The following is an 8,249-nucleotide window of genomic DNA, read 5'->3' as shown; positions in this document are numbered from 1 at the left end:
AGGAGGACGCCACCAGCCGGCGCACCGTCGACCACCCTCCCAGCGGCGGAGCTCAGCCCCTCCAGGAGGACGCCACCAGTCGGCATGCCGTCGATCGCCGCCCCTGCGGCGGAAGCCCCTCCTTCCCCGGCTTCGCGGCGGCCCCCGGGTCCAATTTCCAGCAACAGTTGGCGCTAGAGGAAGGGCCCGAGTTCACTGCCATGAAGCTAAGAAGCAGAGGGGCTTCCAATGCCTCTCGACGTCCTCCACCTAGCCCGGAGCGTTCCGTCCGAAACCCATCACCTCCGACCGAGTCAGTTCATCAAGTTCGGCCGGAGCAGTTCGATGCCCTGGTACAACAGGTGCAGGCCCTGGCTACCGCTGTCAAAAGCCTGCAGCCAAGGGGCATCCCAACGGCACGCCTCCTCCGGCTCCAGTTCAACCGGAGCCTCCCACAAGCGGACTTCACCTTCGAGGTCAGGACTCCCAAGTCCAGGCCTCCCTTTGGAGAGAGCACCCAGCCGGAGGCCACGGAGGCTGGCCACAGCCTTCAGAAGCTGAATCGGTTCCAGGGCAACCTGCGCTCGAACGAACCGCTGCAGCGATCCTCCAGAACGATGAACTCGACCGGAAGGTCGAGAGGCTGGAACGTCAAATCCAGGCACTCCACGGGAGGAAGTCAGGACATAACGGCGACTTCGAGTTCAATACGAAGTCGCCTTTCTCCCAGGAAATTGAAGATGAACCGGTTCCGTTACGGTTCAAGATGCCCCAGGTGGAGCCCTACAACGGCAAGGCTGATCCCCTGGACCACCTGGAAAGCTACCGGATCTTAATGGCCCTATAAGGAGCCTCGGAGGCCATGATGTGCAAAGCTTTCCCGGCGACACTCCGAGGACCAGCCCGGCTGTGGTTTACCGGGCTAAAGTCGAGTACTGTCTCCTCCTTTGAGCAGCTCGGCAGATAGTTTGCTGGCAATTTCGCCGCCAGCCAGCCCCAGCGGCGGACATCCGACTCCCTCCTTGATATCAAACAAAAGGAGGGAGAATCCCTCAAGGAGTACTTGGACCGGTTTACCGCCGCAACATGGGAGGTCCGGGAGCTTGACTAGTCAATCGCCATGTCGGCGCTGAAGACTGGAGCCCGGTCCTACAGATTTCTCTTCTCAATTGAGAAGAATTTTCCCGCGGACCTCACCGAGATGTTCGCTCGGGCGCGGAAGTACGCCAAGGCCGAAGAAGCCGTGGCCGTCAGGCGGGGCGGGACCGAGCAGAACCTCAAGAAAAGACGCCGCGAGGAGCATGGCCAGCCCAGAGGCCCGTCTCCGCGACGAGCCAAGAATCCGCCCCGCCCGAAGAGTCCACCCCGGCTGAGGGGACCGCCACAGCAGAGGTCACCACTCCGCCCGAGGTTCCCACTGCAAGCCCTTGCACCCGAAGGGAGGTATGAAAGATATACTCCCCTCAACGCTCCTCGGGCTGAAATCCTCATGGAGATCGAGAGTCGGGATCGCATCCGGCTCCCACCTCCGAAGCCAAACACCCGAACCCGGCGTGACAACCGGAAGTATTGCCGTTTCCATCGGGATAAAGGCCATGATACCGAGGAGTGTTACCAGCTCCGAAATGAGATCGAAGCACTCATCCGCCGAGGGGTGCTCGATCGGTTTGTGCAAGGCCGGCGTGAAGAAAAGCAGCCAGCCGAAAGAGCAGTGCAGCCTGAAGGTTCAAATGCCAACAGGCCCATCGCTGGCATCATCAACACCATCCGAGGCGGAGCCTCGGCAGGAGGAGCTTCAGGGGAAGAAACCTCCCCGAAATGCCTGCGCGCCTCCGAAGCTATCTCCTTTTCAGACGATGATCTAGAGGGGGTCGAAACCCCCCATGATGATGCCGTGGTCATCTCCATGATCATAAATAGATTTGATGTAAAATGCATCTTAGTTGATAACGGAAGCTCGGCGAATGTTTTGTACTTTGATGCATATTGTAAAATGGGGATGACCAAAGAACAGCTGCGGAGGATGAATGCTCCGTTGGTTGGGTTCACTGGGGATTCAGTCCCAGTAGAGGGCGAGATCGACCTTTTGGTCACAGCCGGGCTCGCCCCCCGCGAAAGTACCGTAGGGATGAACTTCCTCGTGATACGCCTTCCCTCGGTCTATAATGCCATCCTCGGAAGGCCAGGCCTCAACGCCCTCCGAGCGGTGGTCTCCACTCATCACCTGCTCATGCGATTCCCCACCAGCCAGGGGGTCGGCGAAGTCCGAGGGGACCAAACGGTGGCAAGGAGATGCTACCTGGCGACCCACGAGGCAAAGCGACCCGCCGAGATGCCTGCCCCAGCGACTGACCAGCCCTCAACTGAGGTCATGGAGGCACGGGTCGACCCTCAGAAAGAGCGGGTACAGCCTGGTGAGTTACTAATCCAAGTTCCCTTACGAGAGAGCTTTCCTGAGCTAACCGTGCAGGTCGGCTCTGGCCTCGATGAGCACGAGAGGAGTCGTCTCGTCAATTTCCTGCGAGACAACATGGATGTCTTCGCATGGTCGCCTGCAGACATGCCGGGGATAGATCCAGAGGTCATGGTCCACCGGCTCCAAGTAAAGCCAACCAGCAAGCCTGTGCGGCAGAAGAAGCGAGGCGCCGCCCCTGAGCGCCAGCGAGCAGCAGCCGAGGAGGTCAGTAAGCTCCTTGGAGCTGGCTTCGTCCGGAAGATAGCCTACCCGGAGTGGCTCGCCAATGTGGTCCTCGTCAAGAAGGCCAATGGGAAGTGGCGTATGTGTGTGGACTACACCGACCTGAATAAAGCCTGCCCAAAGGACAGCTTCCCACTCCCCAGCATCGATCAGCTCGTAGACTCCACCTCGGGTCACAAGCTGCTGGCATTCATGGACGCCTTCTCCGGATACAACCAGATCCGCATGGCGTCGGAAGACGAGGAAAAGACCGCCTTCATCACCGACGGAGGAACTTACTGCTACAAGGTGATGCCATTCGGCTTGAAAAATGCCGGGGCAACTTATCAAAGGTTGGTCAGCCGGATCTTCAAAGACCAGATAGGCCGGAATATGGAGGTCTATGTGGACGATATGCTGGTAAAAAGCAAGGTGGCACAAGATCATGTAGCCGACCTCAATGAAGCATTCTCCACGCTCCGAAAATACCAGATGAAGCTCAATCCAGCCAAATGTGCATTCGGGGTCACCTCCGGCAAATTCCTCGGCTTCATCATTACACAACGAGGAATTGAGGCCAATCCAGAAAAGATCCGGGCTCTCCAAGAGATGACGCCTCCCAGGACGGCCAAGGAGGTACAACGGCTCACAGGCCGAGTTGCAGCTCTCGGGAGATTCATCTCCCGCTCGGCTGAGCGCTGCCTTCCATTCTTCGCAGCCCTCAAGAAGCCGAAGAATTTTTTGTGGTCGGACAAGTGCCAGCAATCTTTTGAAGAGCTCAAGCACCTCCTGGCTTCCCCTCCCCTGCTCACAAAGCCTCACCAGGGCGAGCTTCTCTACCTGTATCTGGCCGTCTCCCCTATGGCAGTAAGCTCGGTCCCGGTTCGAGAGGAGGGCAAACTTCAGAAGCCAGTATACTACACCAGCCGGGTCTTGAGGGACGCCGAGACCCGATACACCAAGCTTGAGAAGACTGCCTATGCCTTGGTCATCTCAGCTCGGAGGCTCCGACCCTACTTCCAAGCCCACACAGTGGCTGTGCTGACCGACCAGCCAGTCAAGCAGATCCTGCAGAAATCAGATCGTGCGGGACGGATCGCCAAATGGGCCATCGAGCTCGGAAAATTCGACATCGAGTACCGACCCAGACCGGCGATCAAAGCACAAGCGCTCGCAGACTTTATTGTCGAGTGCACTATACTGGATGAGATCGAGCCCGAACCTGAACCACCAGTGGAGCAGACCCCGAGTTTGACATGGACTCTGCATGTCGATGGCTCTTCAAACTCGGGGGGTAGCGGAGCAGGGCTCATCCTCACCAGCCCGGAAGGGGTGGTCGCCGAGCAAGCCTCGCGCCTCGAGTTCCCTGCTTCCAATAATATGGCGGAGTACGAAGCGCTCGTCGCCGGGCTCAAGCTAGCCAAAGAGCTAGGAGTGAAGGACTTGAAGGCCTTCAGTGATTCTCAGCTCGTCGTCAACCAAATTGTGGGCGACTTCGAAGCCAGAGACCCGACCATGCAGAAGTATCTTCAGAAGGTACGGGATCTCGCCTCGACCCTGGACTCTTTTCACATTCAACATGTTGCCAGGTCGGAGAACCTCAGGGCCGACCAGCTATCAAAGCTGGCGTCCTCTCGCATGAGCGAGCTTCCCAAGGAGGCAGTACTGGAGTATCTCCAAAAGCCCAGTACAGATGAGCCCGAGCAGACCCTCTGCACTGAGTTCGAGCCAAGCTGGATGGACGAACTCATCGGCTACCTGCAAGACGAAGTCCTCCCCACCGACGAACAAGAGGCTCGCCGGATCAAACGCCTCGCTACCCGGTACATATTGTACGAGGGAAAGCTCTATCGGAGATCCTTCACCGCTCCCCTCCTCAGATGCCTCCGCCCAACGGAGGCTGATTATGCCCTACGCGAAGTCCACGAGGGGATTTGCGGGAACCATTTGGGAGGGCGAGCATTGGCCCATAAAATTCTGCATCAAGGATATTATTGGCCGACACTCCAGAAGGATGCTATGGACTTCGTCCAAAGATGTGACCGGTGCCAAAGAAACGCCAATGTTCAGCGCCGGCCTTCGGCCCCTTTGACTTCTATCAGCTTCCCTTGGCCCTTTGCCCAGTGGGGAATTGACATCCTACGGCCATTTCCACTGGCCACCGGGCAAAGAAAATTTCTGGTCGTCTCCATCGACTACTTCACCAAGTGGGTGGAAGCCGAGCCCCTTGCCCGGATCACCGAGCAGAAGATGCGGGATTTTGTTTGGAAGTCCATTATCTGCAGATTCGGGCTTCCCCGCATCCTCATCTCTGACAACGGCCGCCAATTCGACAACATTCACTTCAGAGAGTTCTGCTCCGAGCTTGGCATTGACCACCGCTTCACCTCGGTCGCGCATCCTCAAACGAATGGAGAAACCGAGGTAACAAATCGTACTATTTTGCAGGGTCTCAAAGCCAGGCTCGACAAATCCAAAGGACAATGGGTCGAAGACCTATATAATGTCCTGTGGGCTTACCGGACCACGTTCCGTGTCCCTACCGGTGAGACTCCCTTCAACCTAACATATGGAACGGAGGCCGTCATCCCACTGGAAGTTGGGCTTCCCTCTCCAAGAGTCGAGCATCATGATGCCGGCTCCAACTCTTCGCAGCTCAGAAGCAACCTCGACTTGATCGAGGAAACAAGGGAGGCCGCCTGAGTTCGTATGGCGAGGTACCAGCAAAAGACAGCTCAGTACTACAACGCCAGGGTCAACATCAAATCTTTCAGACCAGGAGACCTTGTCCTCAGGAGAGCTGAAGTCTCCCGACCAACTGAGCAAGGAAAGCTGGCCCCAAACTGGGAAGGACCATACCGAGTCACGCGCATTCGCCGACCCGGGACTTATCAGCTAGAGTCTCTAGATGGGACTCTCATTCCGCGGAGCTGGAGCTCTGAAAATCTCCGCGTGTACCATCAGTAGAACTCTAAGGGGTTCCCCATTATTCAATTATTGAATTTCATTTTATGAATTCCATTTCATAACAAACTTATGATCCGCATACTCATTTTGAGCTCACCGATTCTCCTGATTATCTCATGGTGTCAGGTTTATTTCTCCTACCCTGACCACGGTCGGGATGCCCTGCCACAACGGGATGCCCCGATCCGTCGGGATGGCCCGAGACGTCGGGATATGAGTTAACGGTCCTCTCTGACCGGACGAGCTCGGCTCGTGCTCCATCGGCTATGAGTTAGCGGTCCTCTCTGACCGGACGAGCTCGGCTCGTGCTCCTACCCTGAGACGTCAGGATGCCCCAATATATTGGGATGCCCTGCCACAACAGGATGCCCCGATCCGTCGGGATGGCCCGAGACGTCGGGATATGAGTTAGCGGTCCTCTCTGACCGGACGAGCTCGGCTCGTGCTCCATCGGCTATGAGTTAGCGGTCCTCTCTGACCGGACGAGCTCGGCTCGTGCTCCTACCCTGACCACGGTCAGGATGCCCCGAGACGTCGGGATGCCCCGATCCGTCGGGATGCCCCGAGACATCGGGATGCCCCGGCTATAGGGACGCCCGAGACGTCGGGATATGAGTTAGCGGTCCTCTCTGACCGGACGAGCTCGGCTCGTGCTCCATCGGCTATGAGTTAGCGGTCCTCTCTGACCGGACGAGCTCGGCTCGTGCTCCTACCCTGACCACGGTCAGGATGCCCCGAGACATCGGGATGCCCCGGCTATAGGGATGCTCGAGACATCAAGATGAGTAGCGGTCCTCACTGACCGGACGAGCTCGGCTCGTGCTCCATCCAGCCAACGAGCTCAGCCCGCTCTTCTATTTTTGGATTTCTCTGCCGACGTCCCCAAAGAACGGAGTCCGAGCAGAGAAGCGTCTTCAGTCGCCTCGGCACAAGGACGCACACGGTACAAGGTACCCATTTACTTAATGTTTCTACATTAATCTCCATATTGTCTATTCTATTTTTGGATTTCTCTGCCGACGTCCCCAAAGAACGGAGTCCGAGTAGAGAAGCGTCTTCAGTCGCCTCGGCGCAAGGACGCACACGGTACAAGGTACCCATTTACTTAATGTTTCTACATTAATCTCTATATTGTCTATTCTATTTTTGGATTTCTCTGCCGACGTCCCCAAAGAACGGAGTCCGAGCAGAGAAGCGTCTTCAGTCGCCTCGGCGCAAGGACGCACACGGTACAAGGTACCCATTTATTTAATGTTTCTACATTATCTATTCTGTTCTCGGATTTCTCCCTGCCGATGTCCTCCAAGAATGGACACCGAGCAGAAGAGCGCCTTCGATCGCCTCGGCGAAGAAGTGCTCATGACACCAGCACAATATTATGCTAAGTCCGGCGAATCCCCGTCACGAGCTGACGGGCATTCGACCCATTCGTTGGAAACGAATCTGGTCTGCCCCGGCAATGCGAGGATCGAAACTCGCTAACTTCGCTGAAGTTCAAGTCCTGATGACCGCCTTAGGGCTCGGTCGAGTCCTGGACTAGGCTCGGAAAAACTCTCCGAGCCCAAATCCTTGGTATAAGCACAAGCGTTGCTATACCACTGATTGAAGGACCGAGCAATGGAGCTCGGCAAGCTAAACTTAAACTCAAACCCTGTGGCGGAAAAAGCTGAGGCCCTAGAGCCCATATCCTTGGAACCTAAAGCGGATCCGAGTAGGAAAAGTAGGACTACGACAGACGAGTTTCCAAAAAAGAAATGTATATTCATTTCAAAAAGGCCCGTAGGCTAAGTACAAAATTCGGGTTTGGCCCTTACAAGTACGGGAGGCCACCCCGACTTTACAAAACGAAACAAAAATTACACTAAGGCCCGCTCCCGACCACTTCGGCTTCGGCAGTGTCGGGAGCGGCGGGCTCAGCAGTCGGGACCTCCTCGGCCTCGGCAGCAATGGGAGTAGCCTCGGGGGCGGCTTCGGTCGCCTCGGCCTCCGGAGTCTCTGCCTCCGCATCCGGCCTTTCGACCCCTGCTCCCGGTTGGAGCAGGTTCACATCAAAATCCGGGAGAAGCCGCCGCAACTGGTTACGGAAGTCCCGGAAGCCTTGGATTAGCCCGTTCACGCCCTCCTCTTCTAGGAGGTCGCGGAACTCCGCCGATTCGCGAAAGAGCGCCACCGCGCTCTGAGCTTGCTCCCGAGCCTCGAGCTCCCGAGCCTCGTGGTAGGTGGCCTTCTTCTCGAGGGTTTTTATTCCCCGCTCAAGCTCCGAATGTCGGAGGCGGGCATTCTCCATCTCCTGCTCGCGGGAGGCCAGCGCTTGCTCGACTTCGGCCAATCGAGCCTCAGCGGCGCGCAGCTCGGACCTCGCCAACGCATGCGCGCCCTTTTCCTCATCGAGCTCGGCGGTAAGAACTCGAATCCTTCCCTCAGATGCTCCGACCTTTTCTTGGAGCACCTGTCGTTCGGCCTCAGAGGCCTGGTACTTCGCTTCGGAGGCCTGGTACTTCGCCTCGGCGGCCTGGTACCTCGTCTGGGCCTCGTCGTACCCGTGCTGGCACCTCCAGGCCTTCTCCCGGTATTCTTGAACAAGGTGCATCAGTATCTCCGTCTCGTGCAAATGCTGTAAAAGAGA

The sequence above is a fragment of the Phoenix dactylifera genome, chromosome 16, assembly GCF_051530095.1.
Source record: "Phoenix dactylifera cultivar Ajwa chromosome 16, Ajwa_hap1_PhDact_Kaust_v1.1, whole genome shotgun sequence".
NCBI classification, from domain to species: domain Eukaryota; kingdom Viridiplantae; phylum Streptophyta; class Magnoliopsida; order Arecales; family Arecaceae; genus Phoenix; species Phoenix dactylifera.
This window is presented reverse-complemented; position numbering follows the sequence as displayed.